We start from the raw sequence: 15,258 nt of genomic DNA, 5'->3' as shown, positions 1-15,258 counted from the left end.
AGGTTTGCACACACTGCAGCAGGGATTTTGGCCCACTCCTTCATACAGACCTTCTCCAAATCCTTCAGGTTTCGGGGCTGTCGCTGGCCAATACGGACTTTCAGCTCCCTCCAAAGATTTTCTATTGGGTTCAGGTCTGGAGACTGGCTAGGCCACTCCAGGACCTTGAGATTCTTCTTACGGAGCCACTCCTTAGTTGCCCTGGCTGTGTGTTTCGGGTCATTGTCATGCTGGAAGACCCAGCCACGGCCCATCTTCAATGCTCTTACTGAGGGAAGGAGGTTGTTGGCCAAGATCTCGCAATACATGGCCCCATCCATCCTCCCCTCAATACGGTGCAGTCGTCCTGTCCCCTTTGCAGAAAAGCATCCCCAAAGAATGATGTTTCCACCTCCATGAATCACGGTTGGGATGGTGTTCTTGGGGTTGTACTCATCCTTCTTCTTCCTCCAAACACAGCGAGTAGAGTTTAGACCAAAAAGCTCTATTTTTGTCTCATCAGACCACATGACCTTCTCCCATTCCACCACTGGATCATCCAGATGGTCATTGGCAAACTTCAGACGGGCCTGGACATGCACTGGCTTGAGCAGGGTGACATTGCGTGCGCTGCAGGATTTTAATCCATGATGGCGTAGTGTGTTACTAATGGTTTTCTTTGAGACTGTGGTCCCAGCTCTCTTCAGGTCATTGACCAGGTCCTGCCGTGTAGTTCTGGGCTGATCCCTCACTTTCCTCATGTTCATTGATGCCCCACAAGGTGAAATCTTGCATGGAGCCGCAGACCGAGGGTGATTGACCATCATCTTGAACTTCTTCCATTTTCTAATAATTGTGCCAACAGTTGTTGCCTTCTCACCAAGCTGCATGCCTATTGTCCTGTAGCCCATCCCAGCCTTGTGGAGGTCTACAATTTTATCCCTGGTGTTCTTACACAGCTCTCGGGTCTTGGCCATTGTGGAGAGGTTGGAGTCTGTTTGATTGAGTGTGTGGACAGGTGTCTTTTATACAGGTAACGAGTTCAAACAGGTGCAGTTAATACAGGTAATGAGTGGAGAACAGGAGGGGTTCTTAAAGAAAAACAAACAGGTCTGTGAGAGACGGAATTCTTACTGGTTGGCAGGTGATAAAATACTTATGTCATGCAATAAATTGCAAATGAATTACTTAAAAATCATACAATGTGATTTTCTGGATTTTTGTTTTAGATTCCGTCTCTCACAGTTGAAGTGTACCTATGAAAAGAAATTATAGACCTCTACATGCTTTGTAAGTAGGAAAACCTGCAAAATCAGCAGTGTATAAAATACTTGTTCTCCCCACTGTATGTGAGAATGCTATTCATTGACTACAGCTCAGCGTTCAACACCATAGTGCCCTCAAAGCACTCATCAATAAGCTAAGGTCCCTGGCTAAACACCTCCCTCTGCAACTGGATCCTGGACTTCCTGACGGGCCGCCCCCAGGTGGTAAGTGTAGGTAACAACACATCTGCCAAGCTGATCCTCAACACAGGGGCCCCTCAGGGGTGCATGTTCAGTCCCCTCCTGTACTCCCTGTTCACTCATGACTGCACGGCCAGGCACGACTCCAACACCATCATTAAATTTGCTGATGACACAACAGTGGTAGGCCTATTCACCGACAACGACAAGACAGCCTATAGGGAGGTCAGAGACCTCGCTGTGTGGTGCCAGGACAACAACCTCTCCCTCAATGTCATCAAGACAAAGGAGATGATTGTGGACCACTAGCAAAAGAGGACCCGAGCACGCCCCCATTCTCCTCAACGGGGCTGCAGTGGAACAGGTTGAGAGCTTCAAGTTCCTTGATGTCCACATCACCTTCAAACTATCCAAGCACACCAGGACAGTTGTGAAGAGGGCACGACAAAACCTATTCCCCCTCAGGAGACTGAAAAGATTTGGCATGGGTTCTCAGATCCTCAAAAGGTTCTACAGCTGCACCATCGGTTGCATCACTGCCTGGTATGACAACTTCTCGGCCTCTGACCACAAGGCACTACAGAGGGTAGTGTGAATGGTCCAGTACATCACTGGGGCCAAGATTCCTGCCATCCAGGACCTCTATATCAGGGGGTGTCAGAGGAAGGACCTAAAAATTGTAAACGACACCAGCCACCCTAGTCATAGTCTGTTCTCTCTGCTACCGCATGGCAAGCGGTACTGGAGCACCAAGTCTAGGTCAAAGAGCCTTCTAAACAACTTCTACCCCCAAGCCATAAGACTCCTGAACATCTAGTCAAATGGCTACCTAGACTATTTGCGGTGCCCTCATACCCCCCACCCCCTCTTTACACCACTGCGACTCTGTTGTCATCTTTGCATAGGCACTTTAATAACTCAACCTGCATGTACTTATTAGCTCAAATAACCGGTGCCCCCGCACATTGACTCTGTATTGGTACCCCCCTGTATATAGACTCGCTATTGTTATTTCACTGCTGCTCTTTAATTACTTGTTACTTTTATCTCTTATTCTTATCTGTATTTTTTTTAACTGCATTGTTGGTTAGGGGCTCGTAAGTAAGTAATTCACTGTATTCGGTGCATGTGACTCATAAAATATGATTTGATTTTGTTTTGTTTTGATAAATTCATTAGAGTTACCAGCCTCAGAAATTGCAGCCCAAATAAATGCTTCACAGAGTTCAAGGAACAGACCCTTCTCAACAACAACTGTTCAGAGGAGACTGCATGAATCAGGCCATGGTCGAATTGCTGCAAAGAAACCACTACCAAAGGACACCAATAATAAGAAGAGACTTGCTTGGGCCAAGAAACACGAGCAATGGATATTAGACCGGTGAAAATGTGTCCTTTGGTCTGATGAGTTCAAATTGGAGATTTTTGGTTCCAACCACCGTGCCTTTGTGAGACGCAGAGTAGGTGAACAGATGATGTCCACATGTGTGGTTTCCACCATGAAGCACGGAGGAGGTGTGATGGTGTGAGGGTGCTTGCTTATGACACTGTCTGTGATTTATTTAGAATTCAAGGCACACTTAACCAGCATGGCTACCACGGAATTCTGCAGCGATACCCCATCCCATCTGGTTTGCACTTAGTGGGATTATCATTTGTTTTTCAACAGGACAGTGACCCAGCACGCCTCCAGGTTGTGTAAGGGCTGTTTGACCAAGAAGTGGAGTGATGGAGTGCTGCATCAGATGACCTGGCCTCCACAATCACCTGACCTCAACCCAACTGAGATGGTTTGAGATGAGTTGGACCACAGAGTGAAGGAAAAACAGCCAACCAGTCCTCAGCATATGTGGGAACTCCTTCAAGACTGCTGGAAAAGCATTCCAGGTGAAACTGGTTGAGCAAATGCCAAGAGTGTGCAAAGCTGTCATCAAGGCAAAGGGTGGCTACTTTGAAGAATCTCAAATATAAAATATATTTTTATTTGTTTGTCAGTATTTTGGTTACTACATGATTCCATATCTGTTATTTCATAGTTTTGATGTCTTCAATATTATTCGACAATGTAGAAAATTGTTGTTTTTTTTAAGAGAAAAAAAGAAAGAGAAGTCTTTCAATGAGTAGGTGTGTCCAAACGTTGGATTGGTATTGTATATAATTAACTGACAATCATCCTGGACATTCAGACTGATCGAATAACCAGAGTCATATTTGGCCGCTATTCAATCAAAATTGGTCAACAAAATACTTTCCAAATGCATGTAGAACTTGGATGTGTTTCGATGTGGGAAACATCGATGTTCTGGACATCTGGACCCTCTTCTCTACCCCAATATAGACGTTAACCACATACGTCTATCGAGTATTATACAAAGACTAACAAATAAATAAATTAAACAGTTTACGCTGAAATGACCTATCTCTGATTCCAATGACCTATCTCTAAATCCAATTCAGTAGGTCACATGAATGCATTCTGCTATTAAGGTATATTGACTAAATATAGGCCTACCCTCTGAGCTTCCCATAGCGTATACCCTCCCATGTTTTGGGGGCAGAAAAGGGTTTGTGGGTTTAGGCACTGAGCGCCCCCTTATGATCAGACCACTAACTGCCCACTTTCGGGAAGGCTGTCATTGAACGAGGGTGCAGAGTACCACTTGTGTTTGCGTCACCGAGTTGAAGAGGAACATTTAGATGGAGGAGTATATAGATAGAAATCTATAGAGGATGGGGCAATAAGCTAATTAATAGGGAGGACTGATAAGCTTGCTTGAAATATTCATGTTCCGTTCCCAGTTAAAACAGTGATAGTTGACCCTCGTGTATATCTTTAGGAGCCGATGTGTTCCTCAAAGCCTTCGTTAGTACGTGGCTCTTAAAAAATCTTCTTACATCTACGAGTGATCCAGACCACTGGTATCAGCCAAAGTGCACACACAGTGCTCATCCGCGCCATAAAGAAAAAGTATGTGACTGCAGATCATTTCAGAACGAAGTTGACTACAAATACAAAGTTGCCATAGTATTTGGAATTGTTACAAACAAGTGAAGGATAAATGGTTCTAAAAATGAAAAACCACAAGTTGACGGCATTATGATACCAGGGGCTTATAGCCTATTTCAATCATATTGAAATCAAGTTCATGTTCAATCAATTGAGTTCTATTTTGCGACTAGGCTACTGTCTGTAATTTTTGCCAAGTGTTTCATGGTGTGTGACAGACAACGTGTGGGCAATGATGTGCCCAATCTGTGATTTAGTGCATTATTATTGGGTAAGCTTCAATAGCCTAATGCAGCAATAGGTTGTAATATCTCTCTGGGATCTGATCCGTCGTCAGTATTGTGGAATAATTTGAATGGAGAAAACTGATCCGAGAGCAGTGCTGCTTTTCTTTCCATTTAACTACACGGTCTAACGACGCACTTATCGAACGTTCTCTCGACGTGCTTGTTTGAGTAACTTAAAAAGTTGACCCATAAATAAATATGCATCTGGTACGATCGTCATAATGCTTAAGGTACAAACCCACTGGGAAATTAGGTCCTGGCCGATATTCGTTGAAGGAATTATCATTCAGTTAATAAAACGCAGACCTTTGTGGTCAATGTTAGTTTCAGGTCAGAGGATCAAAAGCACAAATTAATTGCAGCCAATGACGGATAAGGCTATATTAAATATCATTTGTTCAGATTTTTTCAATTCTAGTTCTCCTTCTCCGAATATTTTCCAACCATGATGGCTTATGCCACAGTTTTCGTTCGCTTTAACAATCAAAACATGTCCTACATTTGGAAATAATCGGCATTTGTTGCAGAAATTAATATATATCAGTGACAAAGATGCATGACTGTCAAGTTGTATGGAATTCGTCATATGGCATAGGTAACCTATAGCTGATTTGTTTTTGCACCATTTAATGGAAGATTTAGATTATACATTTCCCCTACCAAACTTATTCCAATAGCATTAGTTTCAAAATTAGGCCAACTTACAAAATAATTGCATTTAATTATTTGTAGCCGCATCCCTTGCTGTCCTCAACGTAGGCCTAAATATTGTACGTAGGCCTATTTCACGAAATGAACAAGCGGTTAATGATTCAACATATATTCATTCAGTTCACTAATCAATTGAGTTATGCTAGAGTTATGAATTTGCTAATTTTCTGTCTTGGAAAAAAAAATGGCTATTAGCACAAGTGCTAGGCCTGTTGTGTTCATTTAACGTTTTAGAACATTTAAGTCAGCCTATGTTTTTCAAGACTAATTTATTAAAGTGGTGATGGATCAACCAGCCATGTCACCACCCAAGAATAACAAAATTAAATAAACGTTCGTGTATGTTGAGCAACCCCATGATGGTATGTATTGATGATGTCATGTTTCTTACATATTGCAGTGTCGTTAACATTCGGTTTGCCATTTTGGACCAGAGAACGATACACTATGCCATTTGAAGCTGTTCTCTGCGTTTCATTATGACTCAACGCGACGCTTATTCATTGTTGAGACCGAAATAAACCAACCTGTAGAGATCGGTGGGAGTCGATGCCAATCCTTCTCCCTTGACTGAAACAGGAGTTTGCTCATTTAACGACGTTTGGCAAAGGCCCATGGCCTCTTTGTCAAGCCCGAAGCAGATGTTGTCTGTGTACAGTACAAGAGGGACCTACACTTTTCTCTACCTTCTTTCCATTTGTGCTGTTGTCTGTGTATAATGTTTGCACCATGTTTTGCGCTGCTACCATGTTGTGTTGTTACCATGCTATATTGTTGTCTTAGGACTCTCTTTAATGTAGTGTTGTGTTGTCTCTCTTGTCGTGATGTGTGTTTTGTCCAAAATATTTCATTTTAATCCCAGCCCCCGTCCCCGCAGGAAGCCTTTTGTCTTTTGGTAGACCGTCATTGTCAATAAGAATTTGTTCTCAACTGACTTGCCTAGTTAAATAAAGGTTAAATAAGAAATACACTTAAAAACACTGTCACTGTTTATGTTGGGGAAACAAATATAAGCTTGACACGCACACAATATAGGTTATAGGGTTCCCGCGTGCCGCAGTGGTCTAAGACACTGCATCTCAGTGCAAGAGGCGTCACTGCAGTACCTGGTTTGAATCCAGGCTGCATCACATCCGGCCGTGATTGGGAGTCCTATAGGGCGGCCCACAATTGGCCCAGAATCGTCCGGGTTTGACCGGGGTAGGCCGTAATTTGAAATAAGAATTTGTTCTTAACTGACTTGCCTAGTCAAATAAAGGTTAAACATTTTAAAATATAGGCTTCGGTGGTTCCGTTTGTCTGACACTTTGTCATCTGTTATTTTTATTTCTTTATTTTTGCTTCATCTCTGACAGGTCGTTTTAGCGTATGTGTCATCAATAGTCGATATGTCAACCCAATTTCATTGTTACTAATGAAGGTGCTGCTCATAGGGACAAACATTTAATCATTGACATTTTTAGGCCTGAAGTTAGATGCACTATAATGACCTGCTTACATTACCCTGTTTGTACTACTTTCCAGTTCCAGTCCTTATTATTTTTAATGTCACACTGTATTCCTCCTGCAAGGGTCGTGCGTATTTATTCAGTTATGAAAAACAATTTAAACGTATAGATAAGGTAGCCTATACTGCAATTCTCAATTTGTACATATTTCAATCTTCTATCGAGGTTAATGCATTTGCGCAAAGGTTTGCTTCCCTCTGCCTTATGTAATATAGTGAACTTGAATTGATGGTGGGTAAATCAAGTAATGAGTGTGTCCTTGTCAAAATATTCAATAACAGGTGTGCCCCCCTCCCATGGGTTTGACGCTTACCTACAGTGCAGGTGAGTCCTATAGAGTCATATATTGTGCGGATAGGCTAATCGTGGTGAAAACATGCGTGATGCACACACATCACAAGGAGTGCACACAGCCTCTATTAACACAATCACGTGTGCAGGTTATTACAATACATGCCTAATGATAGTAATTTCAATATTATTAGTAAGCTTAGGCCTATAATTTGACCTTAACATTTGTTTCTTGTGAGGGACAAAATAACCGTGCGTGTTGCCTTTTGAGGTTTCTTATGGATAGTGTACTTGTCATCTTAAACGTTCACCTCGTTTTTAATTTATCGAATACATTGTTCCCGAAATGTTTCCTGTTATACTGTACATTGGCCTACATTGTGACTACCGCTTCGGATTTGAATGTTTGGTTATTTTTGTTATTGCCTACCACCATGTCATTGTCAAACCAACCTAGCGCAATCAAATAAATATAGCCCCACTGCTGTTAGGCAAAGCAGAAGCATAATATTGTATTATTAAAAGTAGAGTATACATAATTATTATGAAAACATGACGACTGGAACATGTATATGCAGTATTCGTTTTCTATGATGGACATTCTTGGAGTTCACAAAACTATTAAAAGTAGGTCTACTTGGAAATGCATTCTCTTCATTAATAGGAAAACAATTGCTTTTCCCTCTCCAAGATGTTGCGTCAGAACACCGTTATTATTCTGCCAAACCCAAAACGTATTTTCTGTGTCATGACCATAGATATTTGGTTATAGTAAAGTTTTGTTTTAGGCACTTTTCGTAACGCATTGTCAAGATGTTCTAGCAAGTGAATTTGAGTCATACAACTGATAACGAGAACATGTAGGCTACGTCTACGATAAATGTCTTGTGCTCAGAGTCGACAGAATGGCTGGTGCATAAACTGTGCGTAATGGCTCTCATGTAGGCCGATACCGTTTTCAGGTAAGGCTCTTGTTACTTGCCTTGGCTCTCGTCTCCGCATCCATTAACTCAGGTTGGTTGAACGACTGCACAGACTGCCATTATAAAACGAAGATGAAAGAGTGTAATGATTCGAGCCCGGGTATTTACTGTGCTCAAGCTGAAACAGAACTCAAAGCACTGCCTGGAACTGCGTGGGAATTCTCCGCCATAAACGCATTTATTCCTCTAAGTTGACGATCAGGACTGAAATCTAAACCACAGTCATAATTATCCGACACGGCCGCCAGTGTCTCTTGTAGCTCGGGCGTAATGGTAGTGGTCATTATACAGATATATTTCTGTCCGTTAATCAAAACAAAATTGAGTTGATTATTCTGAACTTTTACAGTTCAAACTGAACCTTGGGTTGTGTCGATGGTGAGTCTATTAGTCATGGGAAACTGAACCATTGAAACGTGCACCTCAGTCATTATTGATTTCCTAAATAACATTTTATCCAGCATATCCTCATTTAAAACAGCCACCCAAGTTGTAGTTCATGTTTAGATAAATAGAGTCCTTAGAGTCCTGGAGAGTCCTTAGAGTCCTGGAATATAACAGAACAGGGAGAAGTATTGATTGTTTTAATTTATTTGGCCATTATGTTATAGATTACAATTAATAACATTCCATGGGCCGCTATTCATTTTTGTGTCCGGTTCCTTCATCGTCCTTGAAAATGTACATGCGTAGGCCTATATGTAGGTCTACAAAAGGCAGGTCAGGTGCATGTAGGCCTAAATGAAGGTCTACAAAAGGCAGGTCAGGTGCTTGTAGGCCTATTATATAGAACTTCGATAGATTGCAGTATACTAGTAGGTCTATTGTTGAGAATGTGTCCTGGTCGACTTTCAGTTTTTTTTGTGGGGGGATTTGTTCTAGTACTCTAGACCGGCTCAACTCTACTTTTCTGTATGCAATATCGATTTCTTTTTAATGATTTACTCGATGAAGTAATATTTTCAGTCTCACTTGATCTGCTTTATGATATTCACTATCTAATTATGTAGGTTTCTATCTGTAATGGTCCATATTTGGCAAACATTTTAGATAAAGATCTTTCAAATGAGGGATATGCATGATACAGAATAGTTTTTATTGCTTTTTGTATTTTTCTGAGGTAGCCTAAGTTGCCTTCTGTCTTAAACTATGTACTTAAATATGTATTTTTTCAGTCATGGCTCAACTTGCCTGCCTAGTTACTACTTGCCATGATGGTGTCTCGTAATTTGGGATTGTATTATGTTAGATCAATAGTTGACAGTATATGTGGGCTAACAGTAATTCCATCAACTTTGTCAATAACTACAGAAGCAGATGGTCATTTTGACCGCATACATATCCTGTTGGCATGTTTTCATCCTACCTATATGTCCAATTTGATGAGACATCATCACAATAGGTACATTTTTGCCACTTAAAAGGATCAGACAGCTTTTTCACTGTGGTACTACCCTAAAAAGGCAAATGTGTACCTTTTGGCTCTTTTAAAGTACAAACTTCAAGGGTACAATTATGTATCTATAACTAATGATACAAAGGACGTACCTGATGTTATGCCCTTCGCTTAGGTGCTAAGTCCTTTGCAAAATCTGCATGTTGGTGACAAGACCACTAAGGGGCTAATGGACGGATCACTCACTATGCTTGTGAACCATGTCTTATATCCTCAACATAGTTTATTAGGTGCACCGCCCCATTCAAAAACATTGTCCACTCCTACAGAAATAAACTATATAAAGCAGGCAGACAGTCATCAAGGCATTCAGTTACTGTTCGATTGAACATTAGAATGGGCAACATGAGTGACCTAAGTGACTTTGAGCGTGGTATGATTGGCAGTGCCAGGCGCTCCAGTTCCACTATCTCAGAAACAGCCGGCCACCTGGGCTTTTCACTCACAACGGTGTCTAAGGATTACCGAGAATGGTGCGACAAGCAAAAAACATCCAGTCAGTGGCAGTCCTGTGGACGAAAACAGCTCGTTGATGATAGAGGTTGAAGAAGAATGGCAAGAATCATGCGAGCTAACAGGTGGACCACAAACCGACAAATCCCGGTTGCTGTTGCGTCATGCTGATGGCAGAGTCAGGATTTGGCATAAGCAGTATGAGTCCATGGTCCCATCCTGCCTGTTGTCAATGGTACAGGCTGATGTCGGTGGTGTAAGGATGTGGGCAATCTTTTCCCGGCACAGCTTTAGGTCCCTTGATACCAATTTAGCAATGTTTGAACGCCACACCTTGTAGAATCCATTCCCCAAGAATTCAGGTTGTTCTGGATCCAAAGGGGGGTCCGACCTGGTACTAGCTGGGTGTACCTAATAACCTGGCCACTGAGTGTATATTTGTCATTAAGGCCCTAAACCCCTCCAACTCGACTCTGGACCTCGAAGCCAGTTCCACTGCATTTTTTCCATTGTTCCCTTCTAATCAGGGATTGATTTAGACCTGGGACACCAGGTGTGTGCAATTACTTTTCAGGTATAGCAGAAAACCTGCAGAATCCAGACCTCGTAGGGTCAGAGTTGAGTACCCCTGCCCTAAACCATGGCAAGGAAGGTGCCCAACAAGGCCAATATGCAGGCATCCCGGTAAAAACAGTGAATGGTGTACAGTAGAGTAGTGTAGGGTATATTCAGAGACTGCTACTAAAGATCACGTGAGAACATTATGGCGTGTCTCCATAACAATCTGTGGGACCCAAGTTATGAATCCTGGTTTTGTGGTGATGAGAATTTACTTTTGTAATTATTCAGCTATTATATGAAATGTTACCCAGATAATACTGTACAGCACATTGTTGAAATGAACCCCAGTCTCCTGAAAGTCGCCAGATTGCCAGGTCTGTTTTTTTGTGGGTTGTGCACGGACACACGTACACACACACACACACACGTATAAACACACACACACTATCTAAGGTCTGAGTCCTAACTTTAGATGTGTAACTAAAATTTCCTCCCAACTCTCCCGCAGACATCACTGCTAGTTACACATGCATGTTTGTTGGGTTAGGATTCCCTGACAGAGTAAAGGACATCCACTCATAATGAGGGGTCTATGCCTTATCTTAATTCTAAACATGTGCTTTTAGTGTAGTGTCCTGTTCTACGTAGTTATGCTCCTTCCTGTACGATCAAAGCTTTTCTGAAAGAAGTCATACTGCGTATTGTCTTGTAGGAACCATTTCCAGTTAGAATGAGTCAATCTTCTTTAGTGGACAGTTTTTCATCTGCTAGTTTGTTCTTACAGAATGCCGTTCAAATTACACACTTACTACCATACATCTTATGTTACCAGTCATATTTGAACTATATCCACTTGTTATAACAGTTCCATTATAAATAGCAAAGAAGGACTTAAATTGGTATTCAACAATGCCCATGTTGATGTGAACTGGTTGAAACTGGTTGAAATGAAATGAACTGACACCACACTGCAATAACACGCCATATAACAGTGACAACTGGACATTGAAATGATCTCTATTGTGGCTTTATGATAGTCAGAGTTATACGGTTGGTGCTAATGATCCGTTATGATTCCCTTCGAAGGAGTAGGGTCATTTTCATAAGATCTTTATGCGAATACAATGACAGGCTGCCTGTGTGTGAAGCGTCACACTGCCCTTGTTGTTTTCATCATTGCTGAGGATGTATCTGAGACAGGGAACATCATTTAGAATATATTTGAAAGTTCTTCAAATAGTTCCAAATGGTAAAACAGTTTGTTAAGGAATCTGAAGATTCTGAAGAATCTGAAGACTTTGTATCTAGGCTAAAGCTCAAGAAAGCAAGCAGTTAGTGGCATTTATGTAACCACATAATAGCCACTCTATCTTACTAAAGTGTTGTAACACTCCACACTCTTTTCTTTGGTGCTGGCGGACATAAAGGACATTTGGAATAAATAGCCATCGGGCTACTTCAATTTCGTATATTTCACAACTTGGTTTCATGTTAAAAACTGCTACTGTTTACTCACCCAGTTTAACAAGCTCAATAACAGTAATTAAGTCGTTTAGATTTTGTATTTTGTGTTACCATTGTGGCTATGATGATTAGGATGATGGTGATTTGTTGTTGTTGATGATGATTATGTAGGGATACTAGTTATAAAGGCCATTAGTAAGCAGCACCAATAACCTTTTTACTTCAGTGCTGAAACATGGTTTTGTTTCCTAAAACTTTTCACACAATTTATTCTAGCTACACTTTGACTATAGGGGTGATGCTGGGGCTGCTGCTGATGATACTTGCTTGATACCTTTAGTGGTTTAATTAACAACTGCATATAGCTACATTAATTACCACACTGCAGTTATAATATTGCATTATTCTGAGCCTGAAAAATAGCCTGACTTCATGTTCATTGAAATGACCTTAATCTGGTCTGTCAATTTGACCTTTTGACAACTGTTATGTATTAGTAACCACATGCTGCTTAACATTCTGTCGGAAATTATAGCAAAATGTTTGAATGGTGTTGATTCTCATTAATAGCAAGCGTCAAATGTGATAATAGTTTCGTTAGAGCAGTGAAGTTGATTATGCTGCAAATCAAATAGGATTAAACATGCTTTTTTCCCCTTGCGTAAAACTCAAGAATAGAATTTAAGCCTTAAGTATTGATGTTAATGGCTGTGAAGCGTGAAAATGGAAGTTACACGGCTGTAGCTCACGTTTTTTAGTACGAACAAATAAAAACATCTATTTTTTTCACGCATGTCAGGCTGTCTAACCAGCTCTTTGAAAATGTAATTTAAAAACTCAACCAAAATCTGCTTTCAAAAATATAGATTTTCGACTAATTTACGAAACAGGTCAATTTATTTTTGCCTCCCTGTTATACTCACTCCTCTATAATGGCGACTCAGCATGCAAGGTCCATATATGGACAATGCTTCATGGGCAGAAAAATTATCAAAATAATTAAACTATAGGCTAGTCTATACAGCTATGTCTATGTTTTCTCAGTCGTCGATATCTTTTTATTTAGGGTTTCAACTGAATAGACAGGCTCTAGCATACTTTAAAATGGTGCATAATATTATATGACGTTCAATTTAGGAAAACGTTTCATATTCAGTGCGCGGTAGATCAGTATGGTAAAGACACGAAAAATAGAAAATAACGTGAACATGCCGAGTGTCGAAGAACTGTAGGCTATTACAATACTGCCACCATGTCTGCAGTAAATTAAAGCATGTTGCTGCATTTGCATTTTTGCAAATATTCAGTTGACAAAATGTAGGCCTAGAACAACTTTACAGCAATGGACTAGGTTACTTTGATTAGTATGTATTGTGCTCCACGAATCCACTTTAGAAAACATAAATAGCCTACTATTTATTAGGTAATTGAATGTATCCCGAAAGTCTCATTGAGGACTTAGACCTCATGGCGAAAGAGTGGCCCCTCTAATAAAACTGTTGAGCCTCAGGCCTGCGGTAGTGACTTGAGGTGAAACGCCCAACCTGTCCTCTGCACCAAATGGTGGTTCTTTCGAGATTGCAAATACTTTAAAAGGCTGCTTTGACATTTGGTTCATATTTAAAGAAAACAGTTACTATATGGAAAGTATTCGTCGATAATTCACCCAATGGTTCGTTGTTTAGGGTCTTGTTTTCAGAATGTTGATGCCATATTTATGTCCATTGTTCACATAAATTAAATCTAAATGTCGGGATCCGGCATTTTCATCAGGAAGAAAAGTTATAGGCTACGTATCTTGTCAACACAGAGGGTTGGAAATAGTTTAGAATCAAGCCAAATGGGTCAGGCGCAGAAACACACAAGGGGCTAAATGGGAGGCCATGGCAACACGCCACCTCTGCCAAGTGCTCAAGGGTGCAATGGGAAATTACATGACATTTGCAAAGGGTTAGTATGCTGACTAATTGGCATTTATTTGTATATTAGGAATTATTTGCTGTTTTTAAACATTCGTAGCATACCTGATCAGACAGTTCTTGGATGTAAATAATGAATTGCCATAACAAATCAATAGCACACAACCATATTGTGTTGGGCTGTTGGCTACTCGTTACATCACACTTTTAAGAACTTGTCATTCTCAAATATTGAACACAGAACTCTTAAATTCCAGAGAGCACTTAAATTCCAAGATATGGTTTTGGTAAATTTCAAAACGCCCAGGGTTTTAACCCTAATAGTCATTGGCATGTCTAATATCTACATTTCGAATCCACACGCAAAGTCCGATTTTTTTTCCTGGCTACATGCATCTATTTTTGTACAAAAAATGTTGGTGAGGCCTATTCATGTTTGGTGATGCATTATAATTACGCACGACACGTTCTCCTCAATAACTTTCGTAACCGCATGATATCATACTTATTCCACGATTGAGCCTAATAGTTTAATGTATTATTTCCAAACTGTATAGCCTACTGTATTCGCAAGTAACTCATACCAAATAACGCTAGCTATTGTATAGATTTTGGGTTTGAATATGTTTTATGGACAAGTAGTTTGAAATTGAATATATTACCGTTTTCAAAGCATTGGTAATAAATTGTATTTACCCTCCTAGGAAATATTTAACCTGAGTTTATTTGCACGTGTACACCACTCTTTCTATTGTTGTCTTCCCTCCGAGTCACTCCCCTTGTTAGTTGCGCAATTACGCACAGTTATTAATATTACTTAGGTTACAAATCATTTTTGACACTTACCATTCCTTATTCCTGGATTTGGGTATAGGAAAATGCCTTTTATTTTCGTGGAGAGCGAGACAACCGTGAAATGCACCGAACCCTTTGTGAAGTCATTATGAGCCTCGACAACTGGGCCGGAAGTTTGACAATAAGGGTTATTAAGGCATTTCCTGCGTACAGTAGCTCTGTGCGCAAGTACAACATGTGCCATTAGGCGGATGCTTTGCACCTCCAGGAGCCAAGGCGCGTGGCATCGACGCGGTACGCATGAGACATGACATAGCAGACAAACGCGCCAAATACAGCATAACATACTGCAATCTCATCCTGCACTGTTGCACAATT

This window comes from Oncorhynchus tshawytscha, linkage group LG09 (assembly GCF_018296145.1).
Source record: "Oncorhynchus tshawytscha isolate Ot180627B linkage group LG09, Otsh_v2.0, whole genome shotgun sequence".
In the NCBI taxonomy this organism is placed as follows: domain Eukaryota; kingdom Metazoa; phylum Chordata; class Actinopteri; order Salmoniformes; family Salmonidae; genus Oncorhynchus; species Oncorhynchus tshawytscha.
Note: the sequence above shows the minus strand (reverse complement) of the source record.